Source organism: Pristiophorus japonicus, chromosome 1 (assembly GCF_044704955.1).
Source record: "Pristiophorus japonicus isolate sPriJap1 chromosome 1, sPriJap1.hap1, whole genome shotgun sequence".
In the NCBI taxonomy this organism is placed as follows: Eukaryota; Metazoa; Chordata; class Chondrichthyes; family Pristiophoridae; genus Pristiophorus; species Pristiophorus japonicus.
In genome coordinates, this window is record NC_091977.1 from 125133818 (window position 1) to 125149075 (window position 15258).

Below are 15258 nucleotides of genomic sequence, written 5' to 3' on the forward strand. Positions count from 1 at the left end.
GTCCCCACCTCCGATGCCCCGGCTCTGATGCTTCCCTGCCGCCGGATGCTCCGATGCTACTCTCCTCCCAACCAATGCCCCAATGCTTTCCCACTGATGCTTCAGCCCCGATACTCTTTCCCCCCCCCCCGATCCTCCTCCAGCCCCCGAACACCCCCCTGACTCTACCCGATCCCTCCCTCCTTCCCTCTCTATGGCCCAGTGGCGCAGACCTATCCCAGTCAGCCAGCCTGTCGATCTGGCTACTTCGGGTGGGAAATGGAGGTTTACAATGCAAACCAGGGTCTGCCATTAAATTCGGAAAGATCTGTGGGAAACCTGTTTTCCCGGGTTTCCTGACCACTTCCCAGCTTCCCCCCCGCCGCCCCCACTCACACTCCCAACCCACCAACTGATTAAAATTCAGGCCTAGCTCTAACAGTGACAGTACAAAATGCAATTCTAAACTTGAGAGACCTTGACCTGAATTTTCCTGAAGAAATATGCTCGATTCTCAAGCAGTCATCTAGCAGTTTGGCATGTAAAAAGGGGCAGTAAAACCCTCTGTCCCTAAAAATAGGGACTGCAATTTCCCTCCCCTGATCCCACTGTGAACCTAATCTGCTCGCTAGAAATGTGTCCCACCCCAGGTAAATGAAGCAGGGGGCATGGCCAAGTACTCCTCAGATATCTCTGCATTTCTGCCCACTTACCACTCCTGAGTATTACCACCACTGCAAAAGTATGGTGCCTCACAAAGCAACATGAAGGAGCAGATCATGAAAGAGATTATGAAGTTGAATGGTCACACAGGAGGGAAATTTTTCGACACTATTTTGGCTGCTTGTCACTTTCACTACTTTGAAGCCACAGTTACTGAGCATTTAAAGATACTTCACTCTACGGCATCTGCAGACGATGGAGACATAAGAACATAAGAAATAGGAACAGGAGTAGGCCATATGGTCCTCGAGCCTGCTCCACCATTCAATAAGATCTTGGCTGATCTGATCATGGACTCAGCTCCACTTCCTTGCCCGCTCCCCATAACCCCCCTTATCCCCTTATCGTTTAAGAAACTGTCTATTTCTATCTTAAATTTATTCAGTGTCCCAGCTTCCACAGTTCTCTGAGGCAGCGAATTCCACAGATTTACAGCCCTCTGAGAGAAGAAATTTCTGCTATAAATGGATGGCCCCTTATTCTAAGATCATGCCCTCTAGTTCTAGTCTCCCTATCTGCATTTTTCCTGTAAAACAAAGTCTGGGAGGGCTGCCGCCTCCTCAGACACCATCAGACATATGCTAGTTGTTGAAACCTGACTTTCAGTTATTTTCTATTGTAGGACTGCCTTGTCTGTGGCTGTGATGGTGAAAAATGCATCTGGATGCTTCCAGGTGGCCTCTAGTTGCTGCATTGGACACATCACAGGTGCCTGTTACGGTATACCTTAGAGTTAATTTAGTTTCACATGGATCCATCAATGTATGGAGAGAGCCATTAACTTCTTCCTAGTTGTTTCCAAATATGCAGGATTTCCAAAAATGCAGGGTAACATTGATGCCACCCATGTGTCTATGAAAACCCCATCTGAAAGCACCATCAGCAGGAATGTCAAGATAGTGAGTGCTGCTAACCACCTCATTAAGTATGTCAATGCCTGATACCCAGGGAGTAGCCATGATTCTTTTATTTTCAGGTAATGCAGGATATCTGCACTTCTCAGCCACAGCAACATGACAGGGTAGCTGATTGTACAGGGTTACCCAGTTCAACCTTGGCTGATGACCACTCTTTTGGAATCCAAGATCAGAGGCTGAAAACAAGCTCAATGACTTGGGCGTTAACAGTAATTCCTGAGGAACAGACCATTGGAATTCTTGGACTAGACTTTCCACTTCACATCGCCCATCTAAGGCCCATCTATCTCCCAAAACAGACCTCTATCGCCCATTTTGAGCAAAAAGTGGAAACTAGGCCCAAAACATCGCCGGAAAAATAGGCCCACAAGTTTCCACTTTGAGCGCCGAGATGATCGCCCAAATGATCGCCCATACAAGGCCCATCCCAAGTTTCAGCACCTATCATGCACTTCGCTGGGCCGATGCAAGGCCCAAAAGAGTGCTCAAAAATATTTGCTTTTTCAGGACCTGAGAGAGGGAAATGGACACTACGGACGCCATTTTTAGCTTCTGAGGAAGGGTGGAGAATTAATTCTGAGTTATTTAGAGAGTAAAATTGAAGCAAATTGTACTCATAAATTTGGGACAGGGAATATAAATAGGTATTATCAACTTATTTTGCTAAATAGATCTCATATATTGGAATTATTTAGTGAATAGCTTCTACATAATGAAGTTATTTAATGATATCAAACTGACTGGTTTACAGCTTAGAGACTACAGAAAGGGCAGACTACAGTGATTAGAGAGTATAGAGTGCAGAGATTATTAAAATCAGTGAAAGTAATTATTGATATTGATAGTGATTATGGTGCCGATGCTTTCCCTGCCTTTAATTGCAACTGCTCACACACTTGTTACTGAAAGGATCAATCAAAGAGGTGGCACAGTAATGCGTAGACGGAGACGAAGACACAGGAGGAGACCGTACAGCCAACGAAGGTACTTGGAGAAGCAATCCTACCTGAACTTGTCTGAAAATGCTTGTCTTAGGAGGCTGCGATTCCGGAAGGAGGTCATGGATGAGATATGTCAACTTGCCAAGGATGATCTGCAGCCTTCCAGCACCATCAGAACCGTACTGTCCGTTGAGGTGAAGGTTACTGCTGCCCTAGCCTTCTACGCATCGGGATCTTTTCAGGCACCAGCTGGCGACATCTGCCATATCTCTCAGCACGCTACACACTGCTGTATTTGACAGGTGACTGAAGCCCTTTACGCTCGCAGGATGGAAAGCTTTCCAATGACCAGGGAGGCACAGACCAAGAGTTTATTGAGAACATAGGGGAGCTTAATCAGCCTGGCGATCTAGCACCGGTACCACCACACCTTTCCCGAAGACCAGTAGCCAATGGCAGTTACACGGCCGCTAAGCTTTTGCGTCAGCATCTCTTTAATGTTAGCTTCACATGAACTATTATTGTTGATATTCAAACATTCAATTACAGTTACGTTTAAACAAAAGTTTCATTTCCGTGGAGAAACAGAATAAACAAACAAATATGCATGAAAAATTGTACGTTGTAAAACTTATGTAAGTAAGAGAGAAGGTACAAAAGTTGTAGAAACATTTTTTTTTATTGAGAAACATTAATTTTTTAAAGAACTAATGAACGACACCCTCCCTCCAACCCCCTACCTCCCGCACCAATCCACCCTTCCCTCAAAATCCCCAAAACGTTAGAAGAAGAAGAAATTGAACATTTTAAAGAACAAGTGGCCATTTAAGTAATAATAACAAATGACTGTTTTAGTCATGACAACAAGTGACCATTTCAGTCATGAAAACAAGTGACCATTTTAATCATGATAACAAATGACCATCTCAGTCATGATAACAAGTGACCATTTCAGTGATGCTAACAAGTGACCATTTCAGTTATGATAACAAGTGACCATTTTATCAGGATAACAGGTGACCATTTAAGTCATGATAACAAATGACCATTTCAGTCATGACAATAAGTGACCATTTAAGTCATGCTAACAAGTGACCATTTCAGTAACGATAACAAGTGACCATTTCAGAAAGATTGGCAAGAGAACAGTTAAGTAATGATAACAAGTGAACATTTAACTATTGAATACAAGTGGCCAATTTAGTAACAATAATAATAAAGTAACAATAACAAGAGAATAATAAAGTGATAATAACAAGTGATATTTTAAAATAAATGAACTTTTGAGAAGCACTCCCCTCTCCCTACTTGCGGCCACATTTCCCTCCAGATCCTGTCCCACCCCTTGTTCGCATCCCATCCGCCCGTTTTGGTCTCCGCAGGTCGTGCAGAGTGCGACGGCAAGACTTCCTGCCGTGGTGGAGGTAACGAAGCGGAAGCAGACGCCTCAGGCTCTACTTCTGAGTCAGGAGGAACTGTGTCCTCCGTACTCGCTTGTGTGCTTGGGGTCTCGCTGCGAGCAGACACGACACCTTGGGGTGCAGCGCCGTGTCCAGCCAGCAACATGTGCCGGAGGGCATTTGTTGCGGCTGTCTGCTCCCTGATCGCCTCCAACGTCTCCCGGGCAGTCTGTGACTGCTCAGAAGACCAGCTGGAGAAGCGCGAGCAGAACTCGCTTCAGGTTGTGGAGAACTGGCTCCAATTGTCTGAGAAACCGCGAACCCCTGGATAAGGTCGCGACTGATCACGACCGTCTCCCTGCACAGGGAAAGTAAGCTCTCCGTCTGGTCCTCTGTGGCAGGCGAGTGCATATCACGCTGACCGGACCGCCGTGGGGTCAGCGTCTGCAATATCACGGCCTTGGCGTCACCACCTGCACACCGCTTGGTCCCGGTGCCTCACCTGTCTCAAAAGAGATGGCCACAGGTTGTTCCCCCCCCCACAAAAAAAATCTCCTGTTCTTCTTCCTCCTCCTCCTCCTCCTCACGCACAGCCGCAGCAGGAATCTGCACTGGCTCCTCCTCCTGGGAGTTTCCTGATTGGTTAGTGGACGTATCCGTTGACTCCATCAGTACTTGTTGACCTTTGAAAGACAAATGGAAGTTATAAACAACGTTTAACAATGCAAATCAATTCATCTCAATTAAGAACTCAAAACATTACCATTAGCCCATATGCACAAGCGGTCACCAGGCCTAACATGACCTCATCTGAAGATCATGAAAACATAGAAAATAGGTGCAGGAGTAGGCCTTTCGGCCCTTCTAGCCTGCACCGCCATTCAATGAGTTCATGGCTGAACATGCAACTTCAGTACCCCATTCCTGCTTTCTCGCCATACCCCTTGATCCTCCTAGAAGTAAGGACTTCATCTAACTCCTTTTTGAATATATTTAGTGAATTGGCCTCAACAACTTTCTGTGGTAGAGAATTCCACAGGTTCACCACTCTCTGGGTGAAGAAGTTTCTCCTCATCTTGGTCCTAAATGGCTTACCCCTTATCCTTAGACTGTGACCCCTGGTTCTGGACTTCCCCAACATTGGGAACATTCTTCCTGCATCTAACCTGTCTAAACCCGTCAGAATTTTAAACGTTTCTATGAGGTCCCCTTTCATTCTTCTGAACTCCAGTGAATACAAGCCCAGTTGATCCAGTCTTTTTTTGATGTCAGTCCCGCCATCCCGGGAATCAGTCTGGTGAACCTTCGCTGCACTCCCTCAATAGCAAGAATGTCCTTCCTCAAGTTAGGAGACCAAAACTGTACACAATACTCCAGGTGTGGCCTCACCAAGGCCCTGTACAACTGTAGCAACACCTCCCTGCCCCTGTACTCAAATCCCCTCGCTATGAAGGCCAACATGCCAATTGCTTTCTTAACCGTCTGCTGTACCTGTATGCCAACCTTCAATGACTGATGTACCATGACACCCAGGTCTCGTTGCACCTCCCCTTTTCCTAATCTGTCACCATTCAAATAATAGTCTGTCTCTCTGTTTTTACCACCAAAGTGGATAACCTCACATTTATCCACATTATACTTCATCTGCCATGCATTTGCCCACTCACCTAACCTATCCAAGTCGTTCTGCAGCCTCATAGCATCCTTCTCACAGCTCACACTGCCACCCAACTTAGTGTCATCCGCAAATTTGGAGGTACTACATTTAATCCCCTCGTCTAAATCATTAATGTACAGTGTAAACAGCTGGGGCCCCATCAATAGTACATCTCAGTAGTATAACTCAATTTCATATCAAATTAAAGTATCATTGCATAGGATTACTCGCGTAACAAATATTTACTATTGATTCAAACATTGCACAATGCACAGTTCTCTTTACTCACGTGATTCTAGGGTGGGTTCGGCCACACCACAGGGTTGTAACCGAACGGTTTTCTGGCCCCACCAAGGCCACTGCAAGCTCCTCGTACGCATTGCCCCCCCTGGTTGATGGAAATCTTCTTCTGTAATGGATAAGATAACACTGCACAGCATAAGCAAATGGATTTGGCAATAAACATTTAGGACTGACATATTTGTAAGTTCAATTTGAAGTTTGCAATACATTGCATATGAAGATATTTCATACTGTAACATTAAAATTTATGTTACGGTACATAAATGTAATCATAATTTAATCCTAATTTAGTTACTTAGTCATGCTTAAAGATTACGATATAACATTGCAGATTCTAATTAGATTTTCCATACAACGTTAAATAATAAATATGGATGATTTCTAATTTAAATTTCAACTTACTCTTGCAGCTGCCAGTAGACTGCTCCATCTTTTCCGGCACTGGTCCGGTGTCCGGGCTTCATTTGCATGTCGGCAATCTCTGCCCAAATCCTCCGATATGCATGGGGTGGAGGTTTCCCATGCCCACCCTGTGTCAGATTCTCCCACCTTGTGCTTACACAATTCACCAGGGTTTCATTTGCCTCGTCGCTGAAGGGTTTGGCCCTTCTCTTTCCTACACCTCCCTCCATCTTTTAAATTTATTTGTATTTTCAATCGCACTAGATAACCTGCTTCCTTTCTCCTCTCTCTCTCTCACCCAGACACACACAGAGCTTCTGAGCATGTGTGAAGACCTTTGACCTCTCAAAACACGGGAAGGAGCATCAACCTGAAAATAAAATCAACCTGCACATGCGCAGTAATGCGTTGCTGGGGAAGCTTTTTTTTCATTCACTTCTGTTTTCTTTGGGCGATCATGAGATCGCCGAGAAATCACATCGCCCATTTGATATCACTGGGCTAAGGCCGAGTGGAAAATCACAAAAAAAAAATGGGCCTTGAGCCGGCGATCAGTACGGGCGATAGGTCCCGCAGCGCTCGACCAAGGCCCATTTTTTCCGGCCTTAGCCACAAAGTGGAAAGTCTAGCCCCTTGTTTCTTGTGCATGGACAGGTCAGGGGAAGCCTTGCATTATAGTTCAGCAGTGGTTTCCACAATTGTAGTGGCTTGCTGTATGCCCCATCATTTTGTTATTACAAAAGGAGTGTGTTTGCCAAGCATAGAAGTTGAAAAGGAAGAGGATGCTGATCATGACAAAGAAACGCTAGAGTGTAAAAAGGGTGCCCTCCGTCTGCATGACACAGACAGCCCTTAATAATTCCATGCTTTGCTATCAGATAATCATTCAGTTATTCTGTAAAACCACTAGGAGCCAAAATTGGCCTTTTCTATAAGGCCCATGGCCGCCTGAAAGTGGTAGTCACGGGTCGGTGTGGACTAGCCGTCGAGTCTCCGTGGAGGGGCCGCAATTTTAGATGTTGCCGTTCCTCAGTTTTGGAACAGTGCAGGGGACCACCCCGCCCGTTTTCCTGCTGCGGCGTGCATGCGCCGACCCCTTACTGACCAGCGGCAACCCTTTCCCTAAATTGCCCGGCGGGAAATTGCCCCACAGGAGCGGCGCCGCCTTTTGCTGTTGGTACCCTTTCGGCCACCCTTAAAGGGGAGGTGATGCTGCCGGCGACTCCACGTTATTTTCTTTTGTCGGCCAACTGCCAGGTTGGGCCGACAATAATGCCCGCGGTTTCCTCCCTGGTGGCTCAATTTTGGCCACTAAAGTGGCTGCAGAGTGTGTAGTGATCCTCCTCTTTAACTAAAGGGAGGAACATTGTGAAGCACCAGTGCGATAATGTCATCAGCGCAGTGCTGATGACTTGTAGCGTCGGCCACTCTGACACCCCCCAATTTCGCCCCACTAGTGGTGGCTACTCCAACCCAACTGCACTACCGTCCCAATGATGAGGCCACTTCCGCCCCGTTCCAAAAAAACCCACAAAGTGCTGAATTTCTCCGGATTGTCCGCCCCATGAATTGGGGTGGACGGAACACATCACAAATGGTAGGTGCGACTCACTTTGTGTAGTGAGCAATTTCGGCTGCCTAATATCCTCTCTGGGAGAGGACAGCTACAAATATTATTCATCATAGAAGACAGCTAACATGATGTGATTGGGATTACGGAGACGTGGCTCCATGATGATCAGGGCTGGGAACTCAACATCCAGGGGTATTCAACATTCAGGAAGGCTAGAATAAAAGGAAAAGGAGGTGGGCTAGCATTGCTGGTTAAAGAGGAGATTAATGCAATAGTTAGGAAAGACATTAGCTTGGATGATGTGGAATCTATATGGGTAGAGCTGCAGAACACTAAAGGGCAAAAAACGTTAGTGGGAGTTGTGTACAGACCTCCAAACAGTAGTAGTGATGTTGGGGAGGGCATCAAACAGGAAATTAGGAGTGTATGCAATAAAGGTGCAGCAGTTATAATGGGTGACTTTAATATGCACATAGATTGGACTAGCCAAACTGGAAGCAATACGGTGGAGGAGGATTTCATGGAGTGCATAAGGGATGGTTTTCTAGACCAATATGTCGAGGAACCAACTAGGGGGGAGGCCATCTTAGACTGGGTGTTGTGTAATGAGAGAGGATTAATTAGCAATCTCATTGTGCGAGGCCCCTTGGGGAAGAGTGACCATAATATGGTGGAATTCTGCATTAGGATGGAGAATGAAACAGTTAATTCAGAGACCATGGTCCAGAACTTAAAGAAGGGTAACTTTGAAGGTATGAGGCGTGAATTGGCTAAGATAGATTGGCGAATGATACTTAAGGGGTTGACTGTGGATGGGCAATGGCAGACATTTAGAGACCGCATGGATGAATTACAACAGTTGTACATTCCTGTCTGGCGTAAAAATAAAAAAGGGAAGGTGGCTCAACCGTGGCTATCTAGGGAAATCAGGGATAGTATTAAAGCCAAGGAAGTGGCATACAAATTGGCCAGAAATAGCAGCGAACCTGGGGACTGGGAGAAATTTAGAACTCAGCAGAGGAGGACAAAGGGTTTGATTAGGGCAGGGAAAATGGAGTACGAGAAGAAGCTTGCAGGGAACATTAAGGCGGATTGCAAAAGTTTCTATAGGTATGTAAAGAGAAAAAGGTTAGTAAAGACAAACGTAGGTCCCCTGCAGTCAGAATCAGGGGAAGTCATAACGGGGAACAAAGAAATGGCAGATCAATTGAACAAGTACTTTGGTTCAGTATTCACTAAGGAGGACACAAACAACCTTCCGGATATAAAAGGGGTCAGAGGGTCTAGTAAGGAGGAGGAACTGAGGGAAATCTTTATTAGTCGGGAAATTGTGTTGGGGAAATTGATGGGATTGAAGGCCGATAAATCCCCAGGGCCTGATGGACTGCATCCCAGAGTACTTAAGGAGGTGGCCTTGGAAATAGCGGATGCATTGACAGTCATTTTCCAACATTCCATTGACTCTGGATCAGTTCCTATCGAGTGGAGGGTAGCCAATGTAACCCCACTTTTTAAAAAAGGAGGGAGAGAAAGCAGGGAATTATAGACCGGTCAGCCTGACCTCAGTAGTGGGTAAAATGATGGAATCAATTATTAAGGATGTCATAGCAGCGCATTTGGAAAATGGTGACATGATAGGTCCAAGTCAGCATGGATTTGTGAAAGGGAGATCATGCTTGACAAATCTTCTGGAATTTTTTGAGGATGTTTCCAGTAAAGTGGACAAAGGAGAACCAGTTGATGTGGTATATTTGGACTTTCAGAAGGCTTTCGACAAGGTCCCACACAAGAGATTAATGTGCAAAGTTAAAGCACATGGGATTGGGGGTAGTGTGCTGACGTGGATTGAGAACTGGTTGTCAGACAGGAAGCAAAGAGTAGGAGTAAATGGGTACTTTTCAGAATGGCAGGCAGTGACTAGTGGGGTACCGCAAGGTTCTGTGCTGGGGCCCCAGCTGTTTACATTGTACATTATGGCACTAAGTTGGGTGGCAGTGTGAGCTGCGAGGAGGATGCTATGAGGCTGCAGAGTGACTTGGATAGGTTAGGTGAGTGGGCAAATGAGTGGCAGATGAAGTATAATGTGGATAAATGTGAGGTTATCCACTTTGGTGGTAATAACAGAGAGACAGACTATTATCTGAATGGTGACAGATTAGGAAAAGGGAAGGTGCAACGAGACCTGGGTGTCATGGTACATCAGTCATTGAAGGTTGGCATGCAGGTACAGCAGGCGGCTAAGAAAGCAAATGGCATGTTGGCCTTCGTAGCGAGGGGATTTGAGTACAGGGGCAGGGAGGTGTTGCTACAGTTGTACAGGGCCTTGGTGAGGCCACACCTGGAGTATTGTGTACAGTTTTGGTCTCCTAACTTGAGGAAGGACATTCTTGCTATTGAGGGAGTGCAGCAACGATTCACCAGACTGATTCCCGGGATGGTGGGATTGACCTATCAAGAAAGACTGGATCAACTGGGCTTGTATTCACTGGAGTTCAGAAGAGTGAGAGGGGACCTCATAGAAACGTTTAAAATTCTGACGGGTTTGGACAGGTTGGATGCAGGAAGAATGTTCCCAATGTTGGGGAAGTCCAGAACCAGGGGTCACAGTCTGAGGATAAGGGGTAAGCCATTTAGGACTGAGATGAGGAGAAACTTCTTCACCCAGAGAATGGTGAACCTGTGGAATTCTCTACCACAGAAAGTAGTTGAGGCCAATTCACTAAATATATTCAAAAGGGAGTTAGATGAAGTCCTTACTACTCGGGGATCAAGGGGTATGGCGTGAAAGCAGGAAGGGGGTACTGAAGTTTCATGTTCAGCCATGAACTCATTGAATGGCGGTGCAGGCTAGAAGGGCTGAATGGCCTGCTCCTGCACCTATTTTCTATGTTTCTATGTTTCTAACAGAAAGTCTCCCTGAAAAAAATATACAAACACACCAAATTACCAGAAATGTACCTGTTTACTATCATCTTGTTCCTTCATTGTGTCTCACGACTGCAGCTGCCTCTTATCACCATGACTACTTCTTCTGCCGAAAGCACTTTTCACTCACTCCCCTTACCTCTTATTCCTATGTGGTGCTATCTCAGTATCGGAGGTTTGAGGTTTGTGGCTGGGATTGTAATGATAGAGCCCTTGGGGACAGGGCTTCCAGCCGTGTCGCCCCCAGGACGTGGTTCCAGTGCCCAAAGAAGTTTAATGACCTCAGATGAGCCCTTGACATTTCAGTGAAACCAATATCCTTGAAGGATTTGCTTCCTGTCATGATGCTTCTCCATCAATTGCCTACCAGGCCAAGACCAAAAGCTCCCCCCTGTGCTAGTATTGGCATGGGCTATATTGATGCTGGCACATTATCCCTGCCATGACAAACAGCAACCTCTGTGAACCTTTCTTGCAGCTTATGAATGCTGGGCCCGGACTCAGTTAGACTTAATGTTCAATATGAGAAGAGTTTGAATCATCCCAACTAATTCCTAAAAGTCCAAAACTCGGGTACTGTTTAGGTCATCTATGCAAGCAGTCATTGCTGCCATTCTGGAAGTGACAGATGCCCTCATGTCTTGGATAAAGGGGAATCAGTGGATGTGGTGTATTTGGACTTCCAGAAGGCATTTGACAAGGTGCCACATAAAAGGATATTGCACAAGATAAAAGTTCACGGGGTTGGGGGTAATATATTAGCATGGATAGAGGATTGGCTAACTAACAGAAAACAGAGAGTCGGGATAAATGGTTCATTCTCTGGTTGGCAACCAGTAACTAGTGGGGTGCCGCAGGGATCAGTGCTGGGACCTCAACTATTTACAATCTATATTACTGACTTGGAAGAAGGAACTGAGTGTAACGTAGCCAAGTTTGCTGAGGATACAAAGATGGGAGGAAAAGCAATGTCTGAGGAGGACACAAAAAATCTGCAAAAGGATATAGACAGGCCAAGTGAGTGGGCAAAAATTTGGCAGATGGAGTATAATGTTGGAAAGTGCGAGGTCACACACTTTGGCAGAAAAAATCGAGCAAGTTACTATTTAAATGGAGCAAGATTGCAAAGTGCCACAGTACAGCGAAACGTACAAGATTATGAGGGGGCTTGACAAGGTGGATGCAGAGAGGATGTTTCCACTGGTGGGGGAGACTAGAGCTAGAGGGCATGATCTTAGAATAAGGGGCCGCCCATTTAAAACACAGATGAGGAGAAATTTCTTCTCTGAGAGGGTTGTTAATCTGTGGAATTCGCTGCCTCAGAGAGCTGTGGAAGCTGAATAAATTTAAGACAGAAATAGACAGTTTCATAAACGATAAGTGGGTAAGGGGTTATGGGGAGCAGATGGGTAAGTGAAGCTGAGTCCATGATCAGATCAGCCATGATCTTATTAAATGGCGGAGCAGGCTCAAGGGACCGTATGTCTACTCCTGCTCCTATTTCTTATGTTCTTATGTTCTTATGTGGATGCAGAGAACATGTTTCCACTGATAGGGGAGACTAGAATTAGGGGCATAATCTTAGAATAAGGGGCTGCCCATTTAAAACTGAGATGAGGAGGAATTCTTCTCTCAAAGGATTGTAAATCTGTGGAATTCGCTGCCTCAGAGAGCTGTGGAAGCCGGGATATTGAATAAATTTAAGACAGAGATAGACAGTTTCTTAACCAATAAGGGAATAAGGGAATAAGGGGAGCGGGCAGGGAAGTGGACCTGAGTCCATGATCAGATCAGCCATGATCGTATTAAATGGCGGAGCAGGCTCGAGGGGCCATATGGCCTACTCCTGCTCCTATTTCTTATGTTCTTCTGTTGTTATGCTCGCCTGGACTGCCACAGTCACGAGGGTATTCCTCATATCAAGGCATACAGCCTGCATTGTGTTACAAGTATGAGTTGTGGACTATATTGTTCCACCATCTGCACCACATAAGAGGAGACTGTCTCCACTGCTTGTACATGAGATCTATGTTTATGAATGATAGAACTTTTAAAGATTGGGACCCTAAAATCTTGATCCTTTTGTCCCACAGTGAAGGACAGCTCCACTTGCCTCCTCCAGGGAGAGTCAGCTGTTTCCTCATCATTTCCTTCCAGCTCCTCCTGCTCATGGGTGCTTTGTGATTCACCCAGCGATATACCTGCTGTCTTAATAATGCCCTCATTCCGAGTGGGTTTATATGGAGTGATGCTTGACAAAGTAAGGTGCTATGACAGCATGGCTGAATCAGGTGGAGGAAGGGTCCCTCTGGAGATGCCAGGCTCCTTGTCAGATGCTTTCCTTTCTGTAAGTGGTCAGCATCTGTAAAAGAAAAGAAAAATGACATTAATTTTGGGAAGGTGTTCGCTGCTTTGTGAATGAGAAGATGTGAGTTAACAATAATATGCAGCCTTTCTAATCATCAGCATATCTGCAGACATCTAAAGCTCACAGTTGTGCAAGTGCTTCATCCCATTACCAGCATGAACTTGACTGATGTTCATCAACCTCTCCGTCTCTCACCACCTCGCCAGTGTATCTGCCCAGCTTCTTCCACATGCCAACTGAGGGGCCTGATGCTACCCATTCCTCCACTTGTGGTAGTCCTTTCCCCCTGGTTGTGGCTATGTTTCTCCTTTGCAAAAAAGACAAAGGTCATGATTTTCAAGAGGTTTTCTGAGCGGGTTTTCACAGCGATTTGGCCCTCCGTGGTGCCATTCTGGAAGTGACAGATGCCCTCATGTCTTGGATAAAGGGGAATCAGTGGATGTGGTGTATTTGGACTTCCAGAAGGCATTTGACAAGGTGCCACATAAAAGGATATTGCACAAGATAAAAGTTCACGGGGTTGGGGGTAATATATTAGCATGGATAGAGGATTGGCTAACTAACAGAAAACAGAGAGTCGGGATAAATGGTTCATTCTCTGGTTGGCAACCAGTAACTAGTGGGGTGCCGCAGGGATCAGTGCTGGGACCTCAACTATTTACAATCTATATTACTGACTTGGAAGAAGGAACTGAGTGTAACGTAGCCAAGTTTGCTGAGGATACAAAGATGGGAGGAAAAGCAATGTCTGAGGAGGACACAAAAAATCTGCAAAAGGATATAGACAGGCCAAGTGAGTGGGCAAAAATTTGGCAGATGGAGTATAATGTTGGAAAGTGCGAGGTCACACACTTTGGCAGAAAAAATCGAGCAAGTTACTATTTAAATGGAGCAAGATTGCAAAGTGCCACAGTACAGCGAAACGTACAAGATTATGAGGGGGCTTGACAAGGTGGATGCAGAGAGGATGTTTCCACTGGTGGGGGAGACTAGAGCTAGAGGGCATGATCTTAGAATAAGGGGCCGCCCATTTAAAACACAGATGAGGAGAAATTTCTTCTCTGAGAGGGTTGTTAATCTGTGGAATTCGCTGCCTCAGAGAGCTGTGGAAGCTGAATAAATTTAAGACAGAAATAGACAGTTTCATAAACGATAAGTGGGTAAGGGGTTATGGGGAGCAGATGGGTAAGTGAAGCTGAGTCCATGATCAGATCAGCCATGATCTTATTAAATGGCGGAGCAGGCTCAAGGGACCGTATGTCTACTCCTGCTCCTATTTCTTATGTTCTTATGTTCTTATGTGGATGCAGAGAACATGTTTCCACTGATAGGGGAGACTAGAATTAGGGGCATAATCTTAGAATAAGGGGCTGCCCATTTAAAACTGAGATGAGGAGGAATTCTTCTCTCAAAGGATTGTAAATCTGTGGAATTCGCTGCCTCAGAGAGCTGTGGAAGCCGGGATATTGAATAAATTTAAGACAGAGATAGACAGTTTCTTAACCAATAAGGGAATAAGGGAATAAGGGGAGCGGGCAGGGAAGTGGACCTGAGTCCATGATCAGATCAGCCATGATCGTATTAAATGGCGGAGCAGGCTCGAGGGGCCATATGGCCTACTCCTGCTCCTATTTCTTATGTTCTTCTGTTGTTATGCTCGCCTGGACTGCCACAGTCACGAGGGTATTCCTCATATCAAGGCATACAGCCTGCATTGTGTTACAAGTATGAGTTGTGGACTATATTGTTCCACCATCTGCACCACATAAGAGGAGACTGTCTCCACTGCTTGTACATGAGATCTATGTTTATGAATGATAGAACTTTTAAAGATTGGGACCCTAAAATCTTGATCCTTTTGTCCCACAGTGAAGGACAGCTCCACTTGCCTCCTCCAGGGAGAGTCAGCTGTTTCCTCATCATTTCCTTCCAGCTCCTCCTGCTCATGGGTGCTTTGTGATTCACCCAGCGATATACCTGCTGTCTTAATAATGCCCTCATTCCGAGTGGGTTTATATGGAGTGATGCTTGACAAAGTAAGGTGCTATGACAGCATGGCTGAATCAGGTG

General features: G+C 45.6%; 1 protein-coding gene across 1 annotated transcript in view; it reads left to right on the forward strand.

Moving 5' to 3' along the window:
• LOC139265678 (uncharacterized) overlaps window positions 1–15258 on the forward strand; it is a 187037-nt gene that overhangs the window by 23729 nt on the left and 148050 nt on the right. The window lies entirely within an intron of this gene.